Source organism: Lithobates pipiens, unplaced genomic scaffold, assembly GCF_037356315.1.
Source record: "Lithobates pipiens isolate NorthernLeopardFrog02 unplaced genomic scaffold, aLitPip1_a1.2 Scaffold_3, whole genome shotgun sequence".
NCBI classification, from domain to species: Eukaryota; Metazoa; Chordata; class Amphibia; order Anura; family Ranidae; genus Lithobates; species Lithobates pipiens.
Window position 1 is genome coordinate 182,835,932 of NW_027507790.1, and position 16,956 is coordinate 182,852,887.

At 42.0% G+C, this 16,956-nt stretch overlaps 1 protein-coding gene across 2 annotated transcripts in view; it reads right to left on the reverse strand.

Moving 5' to 3' along the window:
* Positions 1-16,956, reverse strand: part of AP3B1 (adaptor related protein complex 3 subunit beta 1) — a 588,663-nt gene that overhangs the window by 350,833 nt on the left and 220,874 nt on the right. The gene's annotated exons all lie outside the window — the stretch shown is intronic.

The following is a 16,956-nucleotide window of genomic DNA, read 5'->3' on the forward strand; positions in this document are numbered from 1 at the left end:
AGTGCTGCCAGCATTGCTGCAGAGGCTGAAGGGGTGGGGGGTCAGCCTGTCAGTGCTCAGGCCATACGCCGCACACTGCATCAAATTAGTCTGCACGGCTGTCATCCCAGAAGGAAGCCTCTTCTAAAGTTGATGCACAAGAAAGCCTGCAGTTTGCTGAAGACAAGCAGACTAAGGACATGGATTACTGGAACCAATCCTGTGGTCTGATGAAACCAAAATAAGCTTATTTGGTTCAGATGGTGTCAAGCATGTGTGGTGGCAACCAGGTGAGGAGTACAAAGACAGGTGTGCCTTGCCTACAGTCAAGCATGGTGGTGGGAGTGTCATGGTCTGGTTCTGCGTGAGTCCTGCAGGAGCTGGGAGCAACAGTTCATTGAGGGAACCATAAATGCCAACATGTACTGTGACATACTGAAGCGGAGACTGGGCTGCAGGGCAGTATTCGAGCATAATAACGACCAATGCCTTGCTAAAGAAGCTGAGGGTAAAGGTGGACTACTAAAGCACGTCTCCAGACCTTAACCCTACTGAGTATCTGTGGGGCATACTCAAAACAGAAGGGGGTGGAGCGCAAGGTTACCAACATCCACTAGCTCTGTGCTGACGTCATGGAGTAGTTACATAAAAACATTCAATAAAACATTTACAAAAATGTAAGGGTGTACTCACTTTTGTGAGATACTGTATATATGGTTATGATTTTACAAAATGCAAAGTGAGTGAACAGAAAAAAAATCTAAAATCAAAATTTGGTGCGACTATGCTTTGGCTACAAACCAGCATCCATCCTTACACTTGTGCCAAGTCAGGGATGTTGCATGATTAAATTGATTTGATTAACCAACTATATACCAAGCAGGTGCTAATGATCATCAATTTTATATGTAGGTTGAAACACAGTAATGAGCTAAAACAAACAGCTGTGTAAGAGGCTGAAAAATTGGGTGAGGAACAACCAAACTCTGCTACCAAGGTGAGGTTGGGGAAAATAGTCTCATGGCAAAGGTCATATACCATGGCAAGACTGCACACAGCAACAGGACACAAGATTGTGATATGCATCAGCAAGGTCTCTCAGGCAAAGCTTTCAAAAGCACACTGGGTTTCAAGATATGCTGTTCAAGCTCTTGAATTAGCACAAGAAAAAAAAAGGGTGGGGGTGGGGTGGCGGGGGGAATGTTGAGGACTGGGGGTTCTTGGCTCTTGATTGGATAGATTGATAGCAGCGCACCGTGGCTCCCGCTGCTGTAAATTAAATCCAATGACACAAATGCTGGGGCGTGGGGCCGAGTTCTGCATTCAGCCTCAATGCTGGACTCAGGAGCGTGCCCGCAAGATAACTCCCTCGGATAAGCGCTTCTGCGAGAGGGTTATCAGATGTGGGGAGCAGCTGCTGGGGGACTCCAGAAGAGCATGTTTGGGGTCACTCTGTGCAAAACGAGCTGCACAGTGGAGGTAAGTACGATATGTTTTTTATTTAAAAAAATAATAATTTACCCTTACAATCACTTTAAGACAGCAGATTAAAAGACATGTCGTGCTTTCTTCTTTTTGACACATGAAGATGTCCACCAGTGCAATCAGCACAGAACCAGAAAAGTTGAACAAGAAGTAGTCTTCATGGAAGAATTGCTGCCACAAAAACAGCTCTGACATGGAAACAAGGCTCAGTAACTCAACTTATGCCCAAAAACATAGGCACCGGGGTGCAGAAAAATGGCAGCAGGTGGTCTGGACTGGCGAGTCAAAATTTGAAATATTTGGCTGGAGCAAAAGGCATTTTGTTTGCCAAAGGGCTGAGGAGCGGTACAAGAGTGTCTGCAGACAATAGAGAAGCATGGGGGCAGTTCCTTGGAAGTTTGGGGTTGCATTTCTGCAAATGAATTTGGAGATTTGGTTAGGATTAATGGCGCCCCTCAATGATGAGAAATACAGGCAGATACTTATCCATCGTGCCATACCATCAGGGAGGCGTGCGATTTTGCCCTACATTTATTCTGCAGCAAGACAATGACCCCAAATATACAGCCAATGGGGTTTATTTACTAAAGGTAAATCCACTTTGCACTACAAGTGCACTTGGAAGTGGAGTCGCTGTAGATGTGAGGGGAAGATCAAAATTAGGGGAAACTCTGCTGATTTCCATCTTCCAATTCCTTGCATGCCCCCCTCAGTTCTACAGAGACTGCACTTTCAAGTGCACTTGTAGTGCAAAGTGGATTGGTCTTTAGTAAATAAAACAATGTCATCAAGAACTACCTTCAGCGTTAAGAACGAGGAGTCCTAGAAGTGATGGCTTGGCCCCCACAGAGCCCTGATCTCAAAATAGTGTCTGTCTGGGATTACATGGAGACAGGATGTGAGGCAGCCTACATCCACATAAGATTTGGGGTTAATTCACCAAGATGTCTGGAACAACCCACCTGCCGAGTTCCTATAAAAATTGAGTGCAAGTGTACCTAAAAGAATTAATGCCGTTTTGAAGGCTAAGAGATGTCATACTAAATACTGGACTAATTCTGAAAGTATTCTTTATTTACAGCATTTTTGTTTATCACACCTGCCTGAAATTGTTGCACAGTAGTGTGCATTTATATACATCGCATACATACTTTTTTCCAGATGACATGTACTCTTTAAGGAGACACTGGGGATGTTTTAGATCCGAGAATGTCTGGGATCAAAATACTACAGAGACGACCAGCAAGTGGATGTTTGGTGGTCTCCCACCGTTCTCTATCCTGGCTACCCCTATGGATATCCCAGACACTAAAGCTGCACGATTAATCGTTAAAGCACGATCTCGATTCCCCCCCCCCTCCGACGATCTCTCCCACAGAGAGTAGGCGATCCTTTCATGTAAACAGGTGGAGAGATTATCAGGTCACTCAGCTGTCAAAAGAAAGCATCCCAGGCAATCTGCCAAGTTTAGAACTTGAAACATTGTAACTAACCCTTACTTCTTAGATCAAAGGGATAGAATTTCTTGTGTAAAAAAATTATATGGGCAGTCTGCCAAGCTTTCAACCATGTGTAAATGCAGGAAGTCTAAACACTTAGGGCCAGTTCACACCAGATGCAGTTCCATTTTTTCTGCACCAATACAGCCAGTTCTGGTGCAGAAACTGACCGGAAACTCACTAGAAACTGACTGCATGGTGTGAACTAGAGCCATAGGAATACATGGAAAACACTGTGCATGCATTTTTAGTGCAGAAAAAAAGCACCCGAAACTGAACTGAACTGTGTCTGGTGTGAACTGGCCCTTAATGTGAAAGATGATGTTACGCCGCGAAAATTGCGATTCATCTTCTAAGCAAAAAAAATCGTGATTCTTATTTTAGCCAGAATCGTGCAGCTCTACCAGACACCCAGAGAAAGTTACGCCTGGGACACATGGTGATGGGGAAGTGGCACCTTCACACACATGACGTGATCGGGCAGCATTATAGATGCCCAAAACAATTCTAGGGCAAAGCCTACGGCATACTGCAAAAAAGTAAACAAACTCAGCTTCTAGTGCCAGTGAGTTAAGGCAGCAGCAAAAGGGTTAAAGACCCCGCAAGTACAGATAGATGTATGTTGAGCTGTCAGAAATGCTCTTTGCTCCTAATTTCCTATTTTGGGCTGAAAGCACACAGCATTTTTGTGGACTAAATAGTGTCCTGTTTTCTTTTGTTAAATTACACAACCACTCCCCACTGTCCTCATCTCCAAAGCAAAAGCACTAATTTACATGTTGTTCTAAGATGAGAACTCTGAGAAAACACAGAAAGAGCACAATCACAAAAGGAGAGCTCTGAATTCCCTACATAAACAAATATAAAAAGGAATACAGCATATACAATTGCTACCTGTGTCAAACTTTATTTTTTTGTAAAATATAATGTAATATGGCTACATGGAGGTGTTCTGCACACAGATGTACAGAACGCCCTCAGAAATGTAATTTTCTGCGTGTGTGATTAGCTTACCGATTTTCCCAGACGTCTGCACTAAGATGCAACATTTTAGGCATCCCCTGCAACATAAATGTAATTTTTGGTGAGATACTCACAAAGGCAAATCATGTCTAAAGGGATGCAGACCCTGCCACTTTCCTCAGAGCTCTGCAATTGCAGCAGCTGATTGCTTCCAATTCACTTTACACATGGAGACACACACTTATTCTTCAGAACAAAAAAAGGTAGTAATCTGCAAAGTTTTTGTTAAAATCCATGCAATGTACATAGATCACCCAGAGGGGACTGTTTTTGTTCTCAACAAAAGTGGAGTTACTCTTTATTAAGGCTGGTATATTTCCTAGTGATTCCGTTTAGAATTAAAAAAACAAAAACCCATAATATAATATATATATCCCCCTGATATGTACTATTTAAACAACCCACTGACAATTCCTAAAAACTAGGTGCTTCCAAATGACACTCCAAATACACAGTGCTATTTGCTGTGACATCTAAGCTATTCAGGAATCAACATATCATCAATATCAATTCACTGAGAAAACAGAAATCACATGGGAAGGGAAGTCATTAGTCTGAGAGAGACTGTTGTGAAACTTGACACAAAGGAAGTGTTGTGCTATCGGCAAGGTGTATTTCTCTACTGCTAAATCTGCTAACGTTCATTTGACTAATCTCTGGAATTCATTAACCTAAAAAGGTTTAATTTCCATTTTCCTGCATCAGCTCTATTTATGAAATGTTGTGCCCTATAAAGATGCCGTTATTTTCCATAGTCAAGCACCCTCTTAACAAATCTTCTCATTAATATGTAAATGTAAAGTCAATCGGTCTTCTCCCTGACAGCACTATGAATTGCTAGTGCACTGTATAATCTGCTGTGACTTGGCATCCGCTATTTATCATGAAATATGTCAGTTAGAAAAATTATGGAAACAGCGCTGCAATTGATAGGGCTGCAATCTACTTTGTCAACACTTAATTGTTCCTTAAATCTAACATTTACATATAAACAGCCTAAATTCCCAGCCATGATGATACAAATAAACTAAATTAAAAAACTCTTGGGTATTTCAAGATGTCTTGTTATGGGACTTCATAAGGAAAAAAAAAAAAAAAAAAAAAAAAAGACTAGAATGCTGAATGAAAACGAATTTAAAAGGGGGAGGGAAAAAAACTGATGAAGTAAAATTATATATTTTTTGTTTAAGGGGACTACTTCTCATTTTATAAAGTCTTTAGGAAATCTCCAGGAACGCATTATAGTCCTCTATGGTACAAAACTGAAAAGGTTACAGATACACTATATTCTCTGCACCTACAAAAATTAATAACAGGTACAACAATTTGAGGGGGTCAGCCTGGGTGAAATTTTTTTTTAAAAGTCAGCAGCTACAAATACTTCACTGCCTGTTCCCTACTGTGCATGCACAAAGCGCATTGCGCTCTCTATTTGGCCCGATAGCGAGGCGAGGAGGAGGGGTACCTTATGAGAGATCGGGCCAGGGTCCATCTAGCAGAAGCAGGTAAGGGGGCCTGTCAAAAACGGGTCCCTCGCCCCTAAAAGGTGCCAAATGTGACACCAGAGGGGGGTGGGGGAGCAAATAAGCGGAAGTTACACTTTTGGGTGGAACTCTGCTTTAAGTTAAACTGTGTTATTGCAGGATGGGTAAATCAATTCTAAGAAACTTTCAGTTTGCGGCTTTTGGTGAACAAGCTATTCCAGGGATGACAAACTTAATTTCATTGTGGGCCACATTAGTAGTATGGATATTCTCAAGGCCCGTATGTATCTGGGGTGTGCTATGTGCAGAGTTCAGGAATGCATTATGTACAGATTGCTGGGTTTAGTTGTGCGCTATGTACAGAATGCATGGTTCAGAAGTGTGCATTACGTGCAGAGTTCAGGGGTGCGTTGTGTACAGAGTGAAGTGTTTAGGGGTGCGATGTGCAGTTTTTGCAACCCCCCAACCTTGCCCAGCTCTAGTAACTCCCTGTGTAGGTGGCTCTTCCTTGCCTTACAAGGAGATTGTGCTCTCAGTTTATGGAGACCTGTCCCCGCCGCGGTGCCATGAGCAGCAATCTGTTAGTTCTGGAAGCTGCCGAGAGCAAAGTCCTTTCCTGTATTGAGAGATATGTACGAGAGAGAGATATGTACGAGAGAGAGAGAGAGAGAGAGAGATATGTACGAGAGAGAGAGAGAGATATGTACGAGAGAGAGAGAGAGATATGTACGAGAGAGAGAGAGAGAGAGAGAGAGATATGTACGAGAGAGAGAGAGAGAGAGAGAGAGAGAGAGAGATATGTACGAGAGAGAGAGAGAGAGAGATATGTACGAGAGAGAGAGAGAGAGATATGTACGAGAGAGAGAGAGAGAGAGAGAGAGAGAGAGAGAGAGAGAGATATGTACGAGAGAGAGAGAGAGAGAGAGAGAGAGAGAGAGAGATATGTACGAGAGAGAGAGAGAGAGAGATATGTACGAGAGAGAGAGAGAGAGATATGTACGAGAGAGAGATATGTACGAGAGAGAGAGAGATATGTACGAGAGAGAGAGAGAGAGATATGTACGAGAGAGAGAGAGAGAGAGATATGTACGAGAGAGAGAGAGATATGTACGAGAGATATGTACGAGAGAGAGAGAGAGAGAGAGAGAGAGATATGTACGAGAGAGAGAGATATGTACGAGAGAGAGAGAGAGATATGTACGAAAGAGAGAGAGAGAGAGAGAGAGAGAGAGATATGTACGAAAGAGAGAGATATGTACGAGAGAGATATGTACGAGAGAGATATGTACGAGAGAGATATGTACGAGAGAGATATCATTTTGCCCCTGTTAAAATCATTAGTAAAACCTGATCTGGAATATGCAGTTCTGTTTTGGGCACCAGTTCTCAAAAAGGATATCGGGGAACTGGAGAAAGTGCAGAGAAGGGCAACCAAACTGATAAGAGGCATGGACGAGTTCAGCTATGAGGAAAGATTAGAGGAACTGAATTTATTCACTCTTGATAAGAGGAGATTAAGGGGGGATATGATCAACATGTACAAATATATAAGGGGTCCTTATAGTGAACTTGGTGTTGAGTTATTCACTTTAAAGTCAGCAAAGAGTACAAAGGGGCACTCTTTACGTCTAGAGGAAAAGATTTAATCTCCAAATACGGAAAGGTTTCTTCACAGTAAGAGCTGTGAAAATGTGGAATAGACTCCCTGCAGAGGTGGTTATGGCCAGCTCAGTGGATTGCTTTAAGAAAGGCCTGTATTATTTCCCAAGTGTACATAATATAACTGGGTACTGACATTTATAGGGAAAGTTGATCCGGGGAAAATCCGATTGCATCTCGGGGGATCAGGAAGGAATTTTTTCCCCTGCTTTAGCAAATTGGATCATGCTCTGTTGGGGTTCTTTGCCTTCCTCAACTGTGGGTATAGAATTGGGTATATGGGCTGGTATGATATTATATTTTTTTTTTTTTGTGGTAGAACTGGATGGACTTGTGTCTTTTTTTCAACCTGACTATGTAACCTGTCAACACAGAAGGCTTATGTGCTTACAAGTGACAGTGGGGAGCGGAGGGTGAGAACCACAAGTGTCGTAATTGAGTTCCACTACCTTCCAGCTGCAAAATAAAGTGTGAGGGCCACACGACAAGGCCTGGATGGCCAGATTTGGCCTGTGGGCCTTATTTTTGACATGTGTGATCTAACCTTCCCACAAAGTTTTATGGATTTTAAACATTTGTAAAGATTGAGTCAAAAATGATTGCATCTTTGGAAAGTTGCGGAAAGGGGGGTAGTAGGTTTAGAAAGTGGGAGGAGGTCAGGAGGTGTGAACACTGGCTTCGAAAAAAATGTAATGAAAACCTTACAGAACAGGGTGTCCTAATCCTGGGATGCTGCCGGTTAAAAGGTATATTTGGTCATTCGTGTCAAACTGCACCAGTAAAACCACCTTTGTCTGAAGGTTTTCGCCATTTGCATGGGCATGGAGTCGTCCCTAAATTTGAGTTTTTGTACCTTAGCAAACCATTGTTTCATATTCTGAGGCAAAGAGCAGAAATGCATGCCCGAAGCTTCTTTTAAGCCTTCCTCAGGAATGTATTGCGATTGAGAAAGGCGGCGGACTGTAAACTTCTGAATAATAGATCTGACCAAGTGCCAAAAAGTTTTAGAGTTTTAGGACAATCTCATAAAAACACAGAAAAAAAGTACCAACATCTATTGGAGACTGAAAGATATAGCGTGTTCGGCATAAATGAGTACACCCCCTTTTGAAAAGTATGATTTTAATAAGTATTTCAACGAACACAGGAACAATTATTACAGGAAAGTAAAGATAAAGTGGTGTTGCACACACAAAAAAAAATTTAAAAAATCCTAAAAAAATTAAAAATAAACATCTGGAATTTTTTTTTTTTTGAACTCACCTCTAAATGCCTGTTGCTAGGTGGTCCCTCGTAGTCCGTCTCCTTCAGTGCCTGGGCTGGTGATATCACTTCACCTAAGCACAGGAAGGGCTCAGCTCTGCCCCCTCCCTCCTCTCAGTCATCTGGGACATGCGACAGGTCCCAGATGACTGCGCGGCCAATCACGGCGTGCAGCGCTGCTCGCGCATGTGCAGTGGGTGCCCGGCTGTGGCGTGCCTACAGTTGCAGTGCCGAGCGGAGGCTTCGAACCCCCCGCATCGTTGGACTCTGGAACAGGTAAGTATCTGATTATTAACCACTTGGCGCCCATACTACGTCTATTGACGTCATGGGCTTTCGGTGGTTATATCTGAATGATGCCTGAGGCCACAGACATCATTCAGATATCAGCGTTTTCAGCCAGCGATTCCCTGCACCATAAGAACAACGATCATAGCGGCTGTTCCACCGCTTGATCGTTCTTACAGGCGGAGGCGGCGGGACCCCCCCCCCGCCGGTGCTTGTACCGACTCACCGCTTCCATCGGTGAGTCTGTGAAAGGATCTGCCGGCCCCCAGAAGTTACCATAGAGATTTCCGGTGGACCAGATCATCCCCGGAGTCTTTATGATCGTTCGGAGACCAGGCGCGATGTTATGACGTCACGCCCGGCCTCGGTATTCAAGTTAACGGCGCCGATATGGCAGGGAAGCCAGGACCAGTTTGTTTGTTTTTTTGATTTTGTTCTTCCCAGCCTAGAGGCTGTAAATATGTCCGATCGTGCCATATTCCTATTACAAGGGATGTTTACATTCCTTGTAATAGGAATAAAAGTCAATTTTTTTTTATTTCTTTTTAAGTGTCAAACTAAAAAAAATAAAAATTAAATTAATAAAAAAAAATGTAAAGCGCCCCTGTCCCCGTTAGCTCGCACACAGAAGCGAACGCATACGTAAGTCCCGCCCACATATGAAAACAGTGTTCAAACCACACATGTGAGGTATCGCCGCGAACGTTAGAGCGAGAGCAATAATTCTAGCTCCAGACATCCTCTGTAACCCAAAACATGTAACCAGTAAAAAAATGTAAAGTGTCGCCTATGGGGATCTTTAAATACCAAAGTTTGGCGCCATTCCACGAGCGCGTGCAATTTTGAAGCATGACATGTTGGGTATCTATTTACTCGGCGTATCCTCCTCTTTCACATTATGCAAAAAAATTGGGCGAACTTTACTGTTTTTTTTTAAAGCATAAACTTTTTTTTTTTCTGAAAAAACGTGTTTGAAAAATTTCTGCGCAAATACTGTGCAAAATAAAAAGTTGCAACGACCGCCATTGTATTCTCTAGGGTCTTTGCTAAAAAAAAACATATATAATGTTTGGGGGTTCTATGTAATTTTCTAGCAAAAAAATTAGGAATTTTACATGTAGGAGAGAAATGTCAGAATTGGCCTGGGCGCGAAGTGGTTAAAAGTCAGCAGCTGCAGTATTTGTATCTGCTGACTTAATTTTTTTTTTTTTTATGGAAACTCCTGTTTAATATACTTTGGATTACAAAATCTTCAGTTTTACCCAAATTAGTTGATGTAAAAATGAATACACCCCACAAATTACATTGAGTTTTTTTCTATGACATCCGTGATTTTAAAGGACAGCACCAAGTCTTCTAGGCATGGAAAGAACATGTTGGTGACAAAAATTGCAACATCTTTCCATTCTTCAAGAACAACCTCTTTTACAGCCTGGATGCTGGATGGAGAGTGACGCTAAACTTGTCTTCCCCATAGGTGTTCGATTGGGTTCAGATCCGGAGATATACTTGGCCACGGAATTTCTTTTACCCTGTTCTTCTTCAGAAATGCAGTGGCCTTAGATGTGTGTTTTGGATGTTTTGTCATGTTGGAAAAGTGCAGGACGATTAAGGGCACGGAGTGATGGTATCATCTTCTGTTTCAATATAGAGCAGTACATCTGTGAATTCATGATACCATCAATGAAATGCAGCTCCCTGACACCAGCCCCACAGGAGGACACTGCCACCTCCATGTTTCACTGTAGGCGCCATACTCCTCACCTCTGCAATGCCATACAGTTTTCAAGCCATCAGTTACAAACATTTATCTTGGTCTTATCACTTCAGAGTATAGTCCAAGTAGCCTTTTTAAGTATGGGCCCTGGCAAATTCTAGGCAGGCTTTTTTGTGCATGGCTTTCCTTCATAGACGACAACCATGCATGCCATTCCTCTGCAGGGTACACCGTATTGTGTCAGGGGAAACAATTAACACAGTTTGGTTTTCTACGTCTTTAGCTAACTGCAGTGAACTTACATGGTAATTTGCTTCAACCCTTATCAGAAGACGCTCCTGTCAAGATGTTAACTTTCATGGAAGGCATTGACATCTGTGAGATGGTCGCCGTTCCATCTTAGTTAAATTTTTGTATCACTTTTGCTACAGTATTCTGGCTGAGAAGTATAGCTTTGTTGATCTTCTTGTCTCTTCACCTTTTTTGTGTAAATAAATTATTTTTTCTCCGGGGCCTTGTGACTTTTTTTTTCCATGTGGTGCCATTGCTGACAACATGAAATGGGAAGGGGTTTTTCTTTAAGTAATTCCTGTTTAGAATCAACTGTCTGCTGTACACCTGTTTAATTAATAATTCACATGTATTTGAATTTGTTAATTAGATTTTGTTGTTTAAAATTTAGCTTCGCGCCTAAGAATTTCATTGATTTGTATTAATTTCTGCAACATGAACTCGTTAAGAAAAATACTTTGTGTGCAAATTAACAAATCTTGGTTGCACTCAATGGCCTGCATTCATGGGAGTATTTTGTAGTATAAAATGTTGATTCTGAAAGGAAAGGTTTTCTGGGTGTACTCCTTTATGCCGAGCACTGTATATGGTATAGGATAGAAGGAAAGCTTTACTGTATAAGCAATTTGTTTCTTGCTTCTTGGTATGCGTTTCTATTGGGAGACTCAGAGCAATGGATTTGTTTTCTCCATTTCATCAGGGGGGAATTTAAACCCCAAACCCCTTCCCATTTCTGGATAAAGGTAAAGGATCAGCTTGATTCTGGGGTTACAAGAAACCAAGCATAGAAACTGTGCGTCTTACCAACCGTTGCACACAAAGGGTTTCGCAGAATGCCTGGGGTCGCGCAAATGAAGCGAGGATCAGTAGGAAGTTAGGAAATAGTGGAGTTAGAAAATGCTCCAAAAACTTAGCAGGGAGTAGTCTACATGCATGTCCTGTATGTTTGGCCAAGAGGAGGTCAATTGGAAGCGGTTAATGCAAGCGTCTGGCCCTGTATATAGACTGGAACCTTTCATCAAATATGCCAAGAGGGGATTGTGAGTTCCCAAGGATAGGCAGTGTGTCAGAAAGGGAGATGTCCCAGCATAAAGAATGTTTTTTGGATGTTGCTATTGCAGTGACTATCACATGGTCACATATATGGAGTGTCTTTCTTCAACTATTTCTATGATTTGTGCCTGCAACAGACTGCAATTCTGGTTATTAAAAAAAAAAAAAAAAAAAAAAAAAAAAAGGAGGTGGCATAGTAAATAGAGACATCTGGGAGTCCCACACTCTGCTTGGCTTTAGGCCTACGACATGTTGAAAGGAGTAGTACGGCTGGTTTATATGCCGAGACAAACAGTAGAAAGGCTGCTTTGACATCCATGAAGAAAGCAGTGGGGATCCATACTGGGTGGGGCTGCAGGAGATTTAAAATCCTAGGCATTATGTTCCTTTTAAGAATGTTTGCATTTTCCGAACCAGAAGAAGATTCCTGAGGACTAGCTATCTTGACAATTGTTTTTTCCTCAATAGAAACAGGAAACTTGTGATCCAGCCAGTAAGGCTATTATTTTTCAACTTCTTTTTATACTCACCTGCCCTCCTCTTCTCCTTGTGCCCTATAGCAAGTTGTTGCTAAGGGGGCACACAGTGCTGACATCATCGCGTTGAGATCTTCTGAGCGAATGGGCATTCGCAAGCCGGCTGGCTACCCAGGCTATTTTAACTCCATTATTTTGTAAGTGTAACTTAATTTTCTACATTAAATATTCATATCAGTATTACACTATGAGAAGTTTCCTGATCTTTGAGCGATACCTGGCACAATATTGCGTATCCCTAGATTTCCCCACTACCGGTTCATTGGCTGCAGTGTTTTCCAGTATCTGACACCACGGACCTCCTTGGAAAAAGGCCCTGGCTGGGTGTTTAACCGCAAGCTTTCATTGCTTGCCTTTTGGTACGCGCATCATTTTTACGGTGTTCAGCACTCGATGGTGGAAGATTGCACTTGTACCAGATATCTCAGCTACTCACATCATTAGCTACAGTGTTTATGGACTTTATTAGGTTGCTTGTTTGCTTTATATTTTTCAAATTGCACATCTATTTTCTGTCACTTTTTCCATATCTTGTCACTATGTTCCTAATTAGAATTTTTTTCAGTAACATTGTGGTATATTTTGTCACCAATATATTTGCATGCTTGCTCCAAGCTGTGCGTTTCTCAATGGAGTTTTGCTCCATACACACACTCAGCCGTGGCTTGGCCCTGCCCCAGCTTCCTCCTCATAGCCTTTGATTGACAGCAGCAGAAGTCCTTGTGTGAAGAGGAATAGAAGCAGCGCACAGCGATGGATCGATTGAGGACTCTGGTAAGTATTTAGGGAGGGGAGAAGATAAAGATGAAGGTAAGATAAAAAGCTGTAAAACCTTTTACCTTAACCACTTCAATACCGCCCATAGACATTTGAAGTCCGCAGATCTCCCATCCTGGGCGGGCATCCCATGACGTCCTCAGGTTCCTGCGAGTGCATGCCCAGCGGCCGTGATCGCTGGTGAAAGAGCAGGAACGTGGATCTGTGTATGTAAACACACAGATAGACGTCCTGTCAGATCGTGTGTTCCTAGTATATACAAACACCAATCGGTCTCCTCCCCTAGTCAGTCCCCTCCCCCCAGCTAGAATCACTCCCTAGGTAACACATTTAACACCTTGATCACACCCTAGTGTTACCTCCTTCCCTGCCAGTGACATTTATAAAGTAATCAGTGCATATTTATAGCACTGATCGCTGCATAAATGTCAATGGTCCCAAAACAGAGTCAAGTGTACGATATGCCTGCTGCAATGTCACAGTCACTAAAAATAGCAGATCACCGCCATTACTAGTAAAAAATAATAAAAATGCCATAAATTTACTCCCTATTTTGTAGGGGCTATAACTTTTGCAAAAATCAATCAATATACGCTTATTGCTTTTTTTTTTTACCAAACGTATGTTGAAAAATACACATCGGCCTAAACTGAAGAAAAAATTGTTTTTTTAATTTGGGATATTATTGCAAAAGTTAAAAAATACTGTTTTTTTTTTTCAAACTTGTCTTTTTATGTTTATAGCATAAAAAATAAAAAACGCAGAGGTGATCAAATACCACCAAAAGAAAGCTCTATTTGTGGGGAAAAATGTATTTGGGTACAGTTTTGCATGACCGTGCAATTGTCATCAAATTGTGATTTTCTGAAAGCAGAAAAATGGCCTGAGCAGGAAGGGGGTGAAAATGACCTGTATTGAAGTGGTTAATGCAGGGAATGCTTTAATGCAGCTTAGCAATGATTAGATGTAGTGGCTGCATTAGGTATTTTTTTCCCCACTATGTTTTCACCTGTTGATCTGGCCAGTAGCATACCTACTGTATTAGAGTGTCTCCACTCTGGATGAAGGAGCAGAGGGGGTACCTTTGAACAGCAGAATTGTCAGTCTGGGAGGCTAGATGCACTAGCTCCAGCTAATACTTTATATTCAGCTTTTTTGTAGAAAAACTGACTTAACAGCAGGATCCCCACATGAAAATAGAAGAAAGACAGGCCTAAAATAACTAATGCAGCCTTTACATCCAATAACTGATGAGCTGCAATACAATGGTTAACTTTGGGGTTTAATACTGCTTTAACACTCTTAGTGGGTGCTTAAAATGATCATATTTTGTGTAAAACATTTATCCCAAACTGTAGTGACTTTTCTTCCACAGAACGAGGTTCTGGAAAAAATGAAGGCAGAACAATATCCTGGTTTAAATGAAAACCTGAAACTACCTTCGGTAGAAAATTAGGATGAGGCCGCAATACAACCTTATCCTTATGAATAATCAAATATGGCTCTTTGCATCAAAGGGCAGCCAACTCTGATAATCTCTTTGCAGAAGATGTGACAACCAAGAAAACGATTTCCCTCGTCAAGAGGATCAAGGGAATAGCTTGAATCGGTTCAAAAGGCTGTTTTTGTAAAGCTGACAGGACTAAATTTAAGTCCCAAGGGTTCAGGGGTGACTTAACGGGGGGATTAATCTGCGTTCTACCCTGTATAATGTTACGAACCAGAGAGTGTTTAGCAAGTGGTCATTGAAAAAAAATCACAGATAAGGCCTTGATAGTGCTCAAGGCCAGCTTCATTACTGATCCCATTTGTAGGAACTCAAAGATCCTACCTACGATATATTTCCAGGGATGCCAAACCCTGGAGTCCCACAAGGCTCTCATATTAGAGAGACTTCCAGACTCTAATATGATTCTGGAGTCCAGCTTCCTAGCATTAACCAAGGTAGAAACTACTGAAGCCGACAGCTCACGGTCCTTTAGAATGTGGGTCTCAATAGCCAAACTGTTAAATTTAGCATTTGTAAAGTAGAATGAAACATCGGACCTGCGAGAGAAGGTCTGGTTACAGGGGCAGGGTCCAAGGGTCCCCTACTGCCATCTTTATGAGCTCGCGATGGCAGGGCGGCATTAAAAATTGGACGTATCTGTACGCCAATATGCCTGTCCGTGCCATTCTGCCGACGTACATCGGCGTGCGCTGGTCGGTAACTGGTTAAACTGGCCTCGCAATGATTAAGCAATTACTGTCAGTGCAGGCTGCTCAATCTGCCAGAGAAAAAAAAGCGTTTTTTGTTTGTTTTTGTTTTTAACAGGAATACCAACATTTTATCCGTTGGATTCCTAAGCATTGTCTGCCGAACAAAAACTCTTATTCACAGAGGATGAAGCAGCGTTAATTGCTCTTATACTCTACTTAGTGAATTTCCTCTACCATAGGATAAAGTGTAAAAAACTTTTTTGGAGGAAAGAAAAAAAAAAAGTTTATCTGGGAGATCCTCTCATAGCCCAAAAAAAAACTCTTCCAACAATAAACTGACTGGAAAAGGCATGCACAGTTTGAGGAGGCCCTTAGTGAACCCAAACACTGTTAAGGGCGCATAAATGTCGAGAAGACCATACAAGAAATTGCACCATCAATCTTAAGATTGAAGCCAGCTGATTCTCCCACATTGAGGGGATTCGTCTTCTCCCACCCCTAGTTCCTCAGTTTGAGGGTCCTGGGTAATGAGAACCTGTGCTATTTAAGTCACTAAATTTTTTATTTTTAAACCCATCATGGCTGACGGAAAAAAGATCTTTTGGTAAAATACACAGGGGCTGCAGTGTTGCAGTCTGACCAGCCACTCCCTCTCAGGGGAAGAGGTCATTTGTAGAGATTAGTAGGCTTTTCAGAGCTTGAAAGGAACCCTTTAATCTCTATTTGGAGGTGTTTAACCCCCCTTCTGACCTTAACCCGATGCATAAAGCAGAGGTACTATCAGAAGAAGTCTCATCCACTGCTTGAGCAATAGTCCAGCCACTGCTATTAATGCTCAGCCTCATGCAACTAGTAAATGTGTTAAGCAGAAAATGCCTGTGTCACCAAAACCTCTTTCATGCTCCCTTTGCTCTCATGACCCTGGCAATATTTGGAGGACACTAACGCAGTGCTAAGCCTCGCCCCCATCTCGCATCGCACCCCCCCCCCCTTTCACTTTCAAAAAGAGTTTTCCCGTGCAAGTGCAGGCCTCCGAACCAAGGGGATTGGCTTGAGAGAGAGAGGGATGGCGTGGAGACGACCTGGAAGAAAACGGCTTTACCGATTGTTTTCAGTTCTCCCTTATACGCAGCCTCAAGAATAGGGGAAGAGTTAAGTGTTTTTAAAGGATGAATATTTTTTAACTTAGCCAGTTGTCAACTGCTCCAATAGTTGTACTGCTACAGGGTGTGCACGCTACGCAGGAACACACACACACATTTCTACACAGTGGGAGCCGATCATCGGGTCCCACGAACCCCATGTCTGCCGCCACCCACTGATCGTTTGGTACACAGGCAGATCGGCAGTCTACCTATGTAAACAAAGCAGATTACCATTCTGTCAATAAGGAAGGCATGGATCCTGTGTTTCTGCAAAGCAGGTACATGAATCCATGCCTTTCCCTAGTAAAAGCACCTCCCACACTACACCAAAACACTGGCTAGGCACACAGTTTTTCGCAAACCAATCAATATAAATAGTTATTTTTGGTTAAAAAAAAAAAAATCACCAATCAGAATACATATTGGCCTAAATTGATGAATAAATTTGATTTTCTACATGTTTCTATTGGATATGTTTTAAAGCAGATAGTAAAAAATATGGTTAATTTTTTTTCAAAATTGGTCATTTTTTGTTTATAGAGTATTAAATTAAAAAAC